This window comes from Triticum dicoccoides, chromosome 4B (genome assembly GCF_002162155.2).
Source record: "Triticum dicoccoides isolate Atlit2015 ecotype Zavitan chromosome 4B, WEW_v2.0, whole genome shotgun sequence".
Taxonomy (NCBI): Eukaryota; Viridiplantae; Streptophyta; class Magnoliopsida; order Poales; family Poaceae; genus Triticum; species Triticum dicoccoides.
Window position 1 is genome coordinate 437,725,304 of NC_041387.1, and position 10,011 is coordinate 437,735,314.

General features: G+C 44.8%; 1 long non-coding RNA gene across 3 annotated transcripts; it reads left to right on the top strand.

Moving 5' to 3' along the window:
• Positions 1-5,409: 5,409 nt before the first annotated feature.
• LOC119290734 lies at positions 5,410-9,086 on the top strand. Of its 3 annotated transcripts, XR_005142034.1 has the most exons (4): positions 5,410-5,789; positions 5,866-6,049; positions 7,875-8,068; positions 8,200-9,086. It is a non-coding gene; the product is annotated as an uncharacterized LOC119290734 (long non-coding RNA). The 3 variants fall into 3 exon arrangements; XR_005142035.1 differs by lacking the exon at positions 5,866-6,049 and having other exon boundaries at positions 5,412-5,789; XR_005142033.1 differs by having other exon boundaries at positions 5,413-6,049.
• Positions 9,087-10,011: the final 925 nt, after the last annotated feature.

The following is a 10,011-nucleotide window of genomic DNA, read 5'->3' on the forward strand; positions in this document are numbered from 1 at the left end:
TCATTTTGAGCGCTCCACCAAGATGTATGTGACATAGAAGAGTAACCCATGAGCCTAATTCCTTGTGCATTTGCAGTCCAAAGCAAATCTTAAACTATGCACAAACTTAGGGGGAGCTCTTGCTTATCACATACTTCTCAAAGCGACGATGTTTTTCAATCTTATTATCATTTGTCGAAGCTTTGATCTATATGTTGTCATCAATTACCAAAAAGGGAGAGATTGAAAGTGCAACTATCCCTAGGTGGTTTTGGTAATTCATTAGAACATATAGCTCATTGAGCTAATGCTATTCCAAGACTATTATTTCAGGAAAGCTCAATGAATGGCATGGCATGGATGATGAAAGTGGATCCCTCAAAATACTAAGGACAAAGGATTGGCTCAAGCTCATTAGCTCAAGACTCTTCATTTTATATTTTAGTGATCCAAGATCACATTGAGTCTATAGGAAAAGCCAATACTATCAAGGAGGGATGAGGTGTTGCTTAATGAGCCTGTTGCTTCATGTGCTTAGTGATATGCTCCAAAACCCTCAGCTACTTTCTCACATCCACAAATGACCTAAACCCAAAGCCAAAATCGGTCACACCGATTCTTCCTATCCGGCGCCACCGAGTTCAAATGTCATAGCCACTGCCACAAACCCTAGGCAAATCGGTTCTACCGATAGGGATCTCGGTCTCGCCGACATGGGATTGTAATCTCTCTGTTTCCCTTCGTAACATTTCGGTCAAACCGAAGTGAGCGATCGGTCCCATTGAGATTGCAATGTAAACTCTCTGTTTCCCTTTTGTAACATTTCGGTCTCACCGAAAAGAGCAAATCGGTCCCACCGAGTTTACCTGACCAACTCTCTGGAAAGCTTATTACCAAAATCGTTCTCACCGAGTTTGTGTAATCGGTCTTACCGAGATTACGTTATGCCCTAACCCTAACTGAATCGGTCTCACCGAGTTGCATGTCAGTCCCACCGAAAATCACTAACGGTCACTAGGTTTACTAAATCGGTCCGACCGAGTCTGTTGAATCGGTCCCACCGAGTTTGGTAAATTGTGTGTAACGGTTAGATTTTGTGTGGAGGCTATATATACCCCTCCACCTCCTCTTCATTCATGGAGAGAGCCATTAGATTAAACTTACACTTCCAACTTACCATTTCTGAGAGAGAACTACCTACTCATGTGTTGAGGCCAAGATATTCCATTCCTACCATATGAATCTTGATCTCTAGCCTTCCCCAAGTTGCTTTCCACTCAAATCTTCTTTCCACCAGATCCAAATCCTATGAGAGAGAGTTGAGTGTTGGGGAGACTATCATTTGAAGCACAAGAGCAAGGGGTTCATCATCAACGCACCATTTGTTACTTCTTGGAGAGTGGTGTCTCCTAGATTGTCTAGGTGTCACTTGGGAGCCTCCGACAAGATTGTGGAGTTGAACCAAGGAGTTTGTAAGGGCAAGGAGATCGCCTACTTCGTGAAGATCTACCGCTAGTGAGGCAAGTCCTTCATGGGCGACGACCATGGTGGGATAGACAAGGTTGCTTCTTTGTGGACCCTTCTTGGGTGGAGCCCTCCGTGGACTCGCGCAACCGTTACCCTTCGTGGGTTGAAGTCTCCATCAACGTGGATGTACTATAGCACCACCTATCGGAACCACGCCAAAAACATCCGTGTCTCCAACTGCGTTTGAATCCTCCAAATCCTTCCCTTTAATTTCTTGCAAGTTGCATGCTTTAATTTCCGCTGCCTATATACTCTTTGCATGCTTGCTTGAATTGTGTGATGATTGCTTGACTTGTCCTAAGATAGCTAAAATCTGCCAAACTCTAAAATTGGGAAAAGGTTAAGTTTTTAATTGGTCAAGTAGTCTAATCACCCCCCTCTAGACATACTTCAAGGTCCTACAGTTGGTAAGAGAGTCCGAGTGACTCAGCACACAAGTTTGGTTTCACTTCATGAGTAGCATGTTGTTGTTTGCATTTAACTTGATTAAATGTCATGATATTGTTTGCCATTATGGTTATGCTTGTTGTGAGCTTGCAAGTACATTCAATGTACTGACCTGGCGTGTTATGCTAGATTTCAGGAAAGTCTACCTAGATCGGAGTGCTGCCGAGTCTAGATCGTGTCCACATCGGTGTCCCTATGCTATGGAGTCCCGCTACATCGTCGTTCCGCTGCCGTGTAGATGTCATGCTCGAGGCCCCTTCATGTTCACTAAATAATGTACATATTGTTCACCCGCACCGAGCGTGCCGCTTGGCCTCGCTACTTGATGTAATATCGCACTATGCTTCTGCTAGTCTCAATAAAGCGGTTAATTTTCTATACCAAGATGTTGTGTATTGCTAGAAGACATGATCTCTGGTTGGCAATGCAAGGTAAACAGGTTGCTCTGAGCCGGGGTGCCACACAAGTTCCTCCAAACCCGGAGGGTCGGCGCCAGAAGGGTGAACGTCTGCCTCCCTCCCCCCGCCCAGCAGGGAGAGACTGGCTTCCACGGCGCCAGCTAAACACCCGACTTTGGGGGGCCGGCTAGGCCCCTGTGAAGCAGTTGGCGAGAATGACTCACGTTGTTGTATCGAGCAGCTGGCTCGGTCCCTTGCAATGGAGGAGGAGGATACAGTCGGCCCGGCTTGCTTTGGCCCCCGCATCCGCGATGAGCCCTTCCCCAAAGGGTTCTCACTTCCTCGTGACACTCCCAAGTACAACGGTGTCGTGAAGCCGAAAGATTGGCTGACTGACTACGCCACAACAGTCAACATAGCAAACGGCAACAAGCATGCTGCCGTGAAGTATGTTCCGCTCATGTTGCAGGGCACGGCCCGGACATGGCTGAACAACCTCAAGCCCAGCAACATCAACGGTTGGCTGGACTTCAGCGACGTCTTCGTACGCAACTTCAACAACACCTACAAGCGCCCCCAAGCCTCCCCAGCTCTCCATGTGCGTTTAGGGCCCAATCGAGTCCACTCGCGACTACCTGACGCGCTGGGCCGAGTTGCACAACTCCTGCGAAGGGGTGCATGAGGTGTAGGCCATCGAGTACTTCAGCGCCGAGTGCAGAGAGGGCACCCTAGTCAAGCACAAGCTTCTGTGCGACGAGCCAGCTACCTTGGACATGCACCTGGTTGTGGCGGACAAGTACACCACGGTCGACTCCTCCATGAAGTCAGAGACCCGGATTGACGCGTCCGGGAAGGTGATCCCACCGGCTTCTCAAGCGTCGGCTGGTGACTCCAACTGGCACCAGCAGCCGAACGACAACAAGCGCAAGGCCCAACAGCCAGCTTCCAACAGCCGGTAGATGGCTACCGTTGAGGACCAGCTGCCGACAGGTCAACCCGGCCCCAAGAGTCAGCGGGGCGGCAAGGGTGCCTGGCTGCAGGCCTTCTCCTTCGAGCAAGCTGATACGTCTCCGTCGTATCTATAACTTTTGATTGTTCCATGCCAATATTCTACAACTTTCATATACTTTTGGCAACTTTTTATATGATTTTTGGGACTAACATATTGATCCAGTGCCCAGTGCATGTTCCCGTTTGTTGCATGTTTTATGTTCCACAGAAGTCCAATATCAAACAGAGTCCAAACGGAATAAAAACAGATGGAGAATATTTTTGGAATATTTATGAATTTTGGGAAGCAAAACCAACGCGAGACGGTGCCCGAGGGGGCCACGAGGCAAGGGGGTGCGCCCCAGGAGGGTAGGCGCGCCCTTGACCCTCGTGGGCACCCTGTAAGGCGGTTGGCACTCTTCTTTTGCTGCAAGAAAGCTAATTTTTGGAGAAAAATCTGGGCGAAAGTTTCAATCCAATCGGAGTTACGGATCTCCGAATATAAAAAAAACGGTGAAAGGGCAGAATCCCAGAGCGTAGAAATAGAGAGAGACAGAGAGATAGATCCAATCTCGGAGGGGCTCTTGCCCCTCCCATGCCATGGGAGCCAAGGACCAGAGGGGAAACCCTTCTCCCATCTAGGGAGAAGGTTCAGGAAGAAGAAGAAGAAGGGGCTCTCTCTCCCCCTTGCTTCCGGTGGCGCCGGAGCGCCACTGGGGGCCATCATCATCACCGCGATCTTCACCAACACCTCCGCCATCTTTACCAACATCTCCATCACCTTCCCCCATCTATATTCAGCGGTCCACTCTCCCGCAACCCGCTGCACCCTCTACTTGAACATGGTGCTTTATGCTTCATATTATTATCCAATGATGTGTTGCCATCCTATGATGTCTGAGTAGATTTTCGTTGTCCTATTGGTGATTGATGAATAGCTATGATTGGTTTAATTTGCTTGTGGTTATGTTGCTGTCCTATTGTGCCCCCCGTGTCGCGCAAGCGTGAGGGATTCCCGCTGTAGGGTGTTGCAATACGTTCATGATTCGCTTATAGTGGGTTGCTTGAGTGACAGAAGCGTAAACTCGAGTAAGGGGGTTGTGGCGTAAGGGATAAAGGGGACTTGATACTTTAATGCTATGCTTGGGTTTTACCTTAATGATCTTTAGTAGTTGCGGATGCTTGTTAGAGTTCCAATCATAAGTGGATATGATCCAAGAAGAGAAAGTATGTTAGTTTATGCCTCTCCGACATAAAATTTGCTATCGGTCTAGTAAAATAGTCAATTGCTTAGGGACAATTTCAAAACTCCTATCACCACTTTTCCACACTCGCTTTATTTACTTTACTGCTTCTTTATCTAAGTAGCATCTAGTTTATATTTACATGCTCTTTATTATCTTGCAAACCTATCCAACAATACCTACAAAGTACTTCCAGTTTCATAATTGTTCTAGGTAAAGCGAACGTCAAGCGTGCGTAGAGTTGTATCTGTGGTCGATAGAACTTGAGGGAATATTTGTTCTACCTTTAGCTCCTCGTTGGGTTTGACACTCTTACTTATCGAAAGAGGCTATAATTGATCCCCTATACTTGTGGGTTATCAAGACCTTTTTCTGGCGCCGTTGTCGGGGAGTAATAGCGTGGGGTGAATATTCTCGTGTGTACTTGTTTGCTTTATCACTAAGTAATTTTTATTTGTTGTTCTTAGTTGTTCTCTATCTTTAGTTATGGATATGGAACACGAAATACCAAAAAAATTAGGTGTACTTGCTACTCATGGAGATGGGGAACCTCCTAAAACCCTCAATGCTCATAATGTGAAAGGAAGTTATGTACTACTTTTATAATCCTGAAAGAACCCCATTTAAATCAATAAAGAGGCTAGCCAACTCTCGCAGAACGACTCCCCCGATTTGCAGCTTCGTTGGCCATTGGATCTTAGTGAAAACTCGTTTTGGACATTGGATCTGGACAGTGGATCTGTGTTATTACTTCTGACCGCACGGTTGTTTTTCCACGTCCATGGCTGGTGGGCTCGTCCGAACTTTCTATTGGCTGGGTGAACTCCTGGCGGGTGCGAACAAGCGTATCCTCGCGCGTCGCGCGGCTTCCTCTGCCCCAAACCCTACACCCCACCCCAATCCCTCCAGCCGCCACTGCCCCACCCATGTTTCTCCTCGCGCGCTCGCCCCAGACCAGCCGCCGCCGCGCCGCTGGGGCTCGTCCGCCACGGGTTTCCATGGGGAAGGAGCAGCGACGGGGTAGGCTCCAGGCGGCACACACTTCATGGGGAGGCAAGGAACCAGAAGGTGATGGGGTCGGATCTGGCGGTGGTAGGTCGAAGCTCGATCCCGAGGCCTAGACGGGGAAGGTTAAAAAATAGAGAGACCGGATGGAGGTGGTCGAGGCGGAGGACCGCCAGCCGGTGAGCTCGAGCTTGAGACGGTGAGATCCCTTTCCCCATCTCTATTCTCTCAGTTTCTTCCTCTCCAAATCTTCATTTATCGCCTCTCGCCCTTAGCACAATTAGCGTCACCGGCCATTGTATGGGTTGGAGCACGAGGCAGCGCTCCCGTCACTACGTGGTGGAGCTGCGTAGGATGGGGAGCAGGCTGGCAACAGGGATTGGTTCTTCAGTTCATTTGCTGCAGGACAGAATGTTCTATGGGTTGGAGCAGAGGGTGTTGAGCAACATCTGAGATTGGGTGAGTGCTCAGGTTCTATAACTGACTTTTCTTCAAGTATGGCTGTAGTAATTCAAAGAAAAACAAATAGCATGCAGATTTGCTTGTTTCATCTAAATCAAGGAATTTTATAATGTGCAAATCAACACCATATAGTATACAACAGCGAACGGAGATACTAACCACACGATCTCATTACGTGTTGCACGCGAGATCGCAGGGTGCAGCTTGGTAGCGCCGGCATGGATGCGTGTTAACCATAGCGTCGAAGGCAATCTTCCCCCTCCCGAAATGCCCTAGGCGCAGCAGCGATGGCGCAGCCATGATTGCTGGAAGTCTCCTCCACGTTCGATCTCGATAAACTGACTGTCGTTCCCCACGCCACTCTTGCATGATTCAATGGAACTTAAATTTTGAGTGCTACAATCAACCCGTTTGCCTGTTTGCACATCTGTATTTCGGTTATAAAAATTGACTCATTCTTTAGTTCGTTATTACTCAGGTCACCGCAGCACTGACCTTCTATTAGGTATACACACACCAAAATTTCCATGCCACTAGAAATATTTGCATTCTTTTAATGGGTCGAGTCACACAGAAGGTTGAACTTTCAATGCTTTTTACTCAGCATAGACGTATTTTCTGTAGTCGAAGACTTTTGACAATGTGTGGAATCTGGCAAATCATTTTCAGTTTTGAGTTCATCTGAGTCAGGCTCTGTATCAAATTGTCTTCAGTGTAGCATTCACTTGAGTTGGATTTTGTATTGGTTTATATTTTGTGGTAGAATATCCCATATTGTGTACTCTGGGACCAGGTCTATTTCAACACACACGAACCCATTGACCTCCCATGTTCCTGGGGAGCGTTGCATGTCGGAAAAGTTAGGGGTTGCGTCACACAAAGTTCTGCATTGACACTTGGAAAGTAAGTGAAGTGATATGCCATTTGCTGAGGCTATCTACAATCCTGTTAAAAGGCAACTGCTAAACACTGAAGGGCAATGGAATTCAATTTGTAGATATTCGCAGTTTGATAAATTATATTAGTGGTATTTCTTGTATTTATATAAGGAAAACAAAAATAGCTACCTTTGTGTGAATTACAGTGCTAATGATCAGTTCTTTGTCTCAGGCATGAATGTACAGATTCAAGATTTCCTTTCACCTAGGCTTGGTCAGTTGGCCACTTCAATTCCCACTTCTTGTCATGTGATCTTGATGTGGATACTTCGACATTACATACAAAATATGACGCATTCTGTAGAAGTTACTAATGGTCAAAATTTTACTGAATCCGTCACTTGCTTACTCCTATTCACATTTCAGCCTCCTTGCATGGTAGAGCATAACATGGTTCCTGATGTTCCATTCTAACTACCTAATAATTTTAGGACACTGGTGTTGGTTTTTGGGGAAATGGAATGCCTAAGATGCACTGTCCTTTTGTTCCAAAAATAACCGCAAAATCATTGACACATTGTTGTGTGGTTTATGACATCTGTTGTTTATATCTTCGAGTGACTAACTTCAAGTTGAAGTCGAGATTGCTTACTGATCACATGCTTTAGGCAGTAGTAATTACAATCTTTATCTCTGTTTGAGAAGCAAAGATGAATTATTTTGAACTTCGGATTAGTTGAGTTAGGAGCTATATGTACCAGTTTTGTTTGATCAACCACGAGTTCTATTGTAATCCTTTTTGATACATTTTTTAGATTTTTGTATCCAGCTGAATCTTCGTGTTCCGCCGTGGCCGTGATATCTCATGCGTTATCATGCAGCTGAATCTTTATTTACAATGTCGTAATATCTCATGCGTTATCATTCATTCATTCTTATTTTAGGTGATGCGTTGACCTGAACGGCATGGTGGTAAGGCATCATAATAGGTGCTACTATTGGCTAGAATGGCGCCGTGGTAAGGCATTCTAAGGTTCCATATGATTAGTGTTTGGGTGACTGTTGTTGATTCCTACACCGAGTTGTGTTGCTGTACAAATAGCCTCTCTTGTTGGTGGTGCCACGGTGTCCCTTCCAGGTTAGCAGCAACCCTTTTACCCATCATTCCCATATTTTTTTCTTAACTTACATACTGAGCTGTAGGTTTGTCGGACCTGTTGCATAAGGCAGAACAAGAATAAGAACATTTGTCAGTTTTTTCATGTGCAGGTTTAGCAGCGGGCAATGCTCAAGACAGAGTTGGGTGCACATCATATATATACATATGTTGTCGCGTCTTAATAAAGGGAGATGAGCAGAAGTAGAGATGAGATATCTATCTGACTGTCATCCTTCCAAGACTTGGGTTTGTCATCTCTGTCAGCGTCCGCTTTTGCTTCCTTCGTTGGTTGTCGCTTCTTTGTACACTGCTGTAGTTTAGAGATTGTAATATATTTTCCATGGATACAATTGAATATGACACCCAATTTGCTATATAATTGTTCAGCTCTCTCTCATAGCGATTCATACAAAATATCATGCATAATGGTCCCAGTTTAAGTAGAATATAACCATTGGATTATTCAAACTTTGCTCGTGTGTCACAGGGCACCATAACTTTAATCCGACATGAGCAGTGCAACCACGACAGTGAGCAGTGGAATCACAAGATAGAGATAGACACAAGTAGAATATAACTGGTCATATTTCTACAATGACCACACTACTTATGGTGCCGGAAGAGAAGGCATCAGTGATAGTGGGCTTGGTGATGAGGGCATCAATACAAAGATATTAATTCACAACTCTGTTCTTGATAGGTTGTACAAATATATAAGGTTACTGTTTCCTTTTATGTTTAAATAGCTTTGTGAGTACAATTATATGAAAATTCTGTGATTCATGGTGCGGAAGCAGGCATCTTTGTTTTCTTGAGTGAAAATACTTAGTTTCATGCCTCCATAGTATTATTTAGAGGCACAATCCAATGATAGATTCCTACTTATAGCTAGCTAATATATAGCGTTTGATGGTACTGTATGATGTTGTAAATACAAAATATGCTGCATGAGCATTACTTTTATTTTGAATTTAATTTAGTGTTTGAGCCTCTTTTACATATTAAGTGTAATATCACAGACTTCTTTCAGAGTTAACTGGCCATGCAAAAACTGTTGTGAAGGCATTAAATGGTACTCCCTCCGTCCCAAAATAAGTGTCTCAACTTTGTACTAGCTTCAGTTTAAAGTTGTACTAAGGTTGAAACACTTATTTTGGGATGGAGGGAGTATATGTTTTAGGCCTGCTTTTGTTCACTTTTGTCCTTTCCAAAGTGGAACAAGAAAAAGAAAGTCAAAATAGGCTCAACCATGACTACTCTGCTCTTGTGTGCACCATTATATTTTTTTAGACCTGAACCATTTGATTGAGGAGAGGTGTGTCAAATAAACTCCCCTATTCAAACCTGAATCCAAACACATGTGGTCTCCTTTTGAAAGTGATTATATCTGTCATGCTCTTCAATACCAATGTGGACATATCGCCACTAATTTTCCACCATCAAGTTAGCCTACCTGCACATCATGCAAGGCTCATGGCTCAGTGTTACAATAGCTATGTTGTTTCTCCCACATCAACCATGCGGTCGTTACTAAAGCTTAGTTGTTGAATCTGTACGTGCTCCATTGCGCACAAGAAAGTAGTGACTATTTATTTGCTTAAACAATATGTCGAGCCACCAATTTTTGCCCGTCCTGCTAATATTCCTTTATGGATGTATCGCACAAATTTCAGTTATTGGATATGAAATGTAGGTTCTCTATTCAGAGCTGGGTCCAACGATATGTAGTCCCCTTTTCCAAGCTAATGTAGGTTCTCATGTCTGTCATATCCATATGTATTATGGTGTCTCAGTTTTGTCACCAGCCTCTTTCACCGACCCGTAAACTATCTGTCTCTAGGTCTCCCCAACTGTCTTTGGGTTTAGAAAACAAATAACTATTTTTGGACTTATTCTCGCACCAGCTACTTTGTAGGTATTAT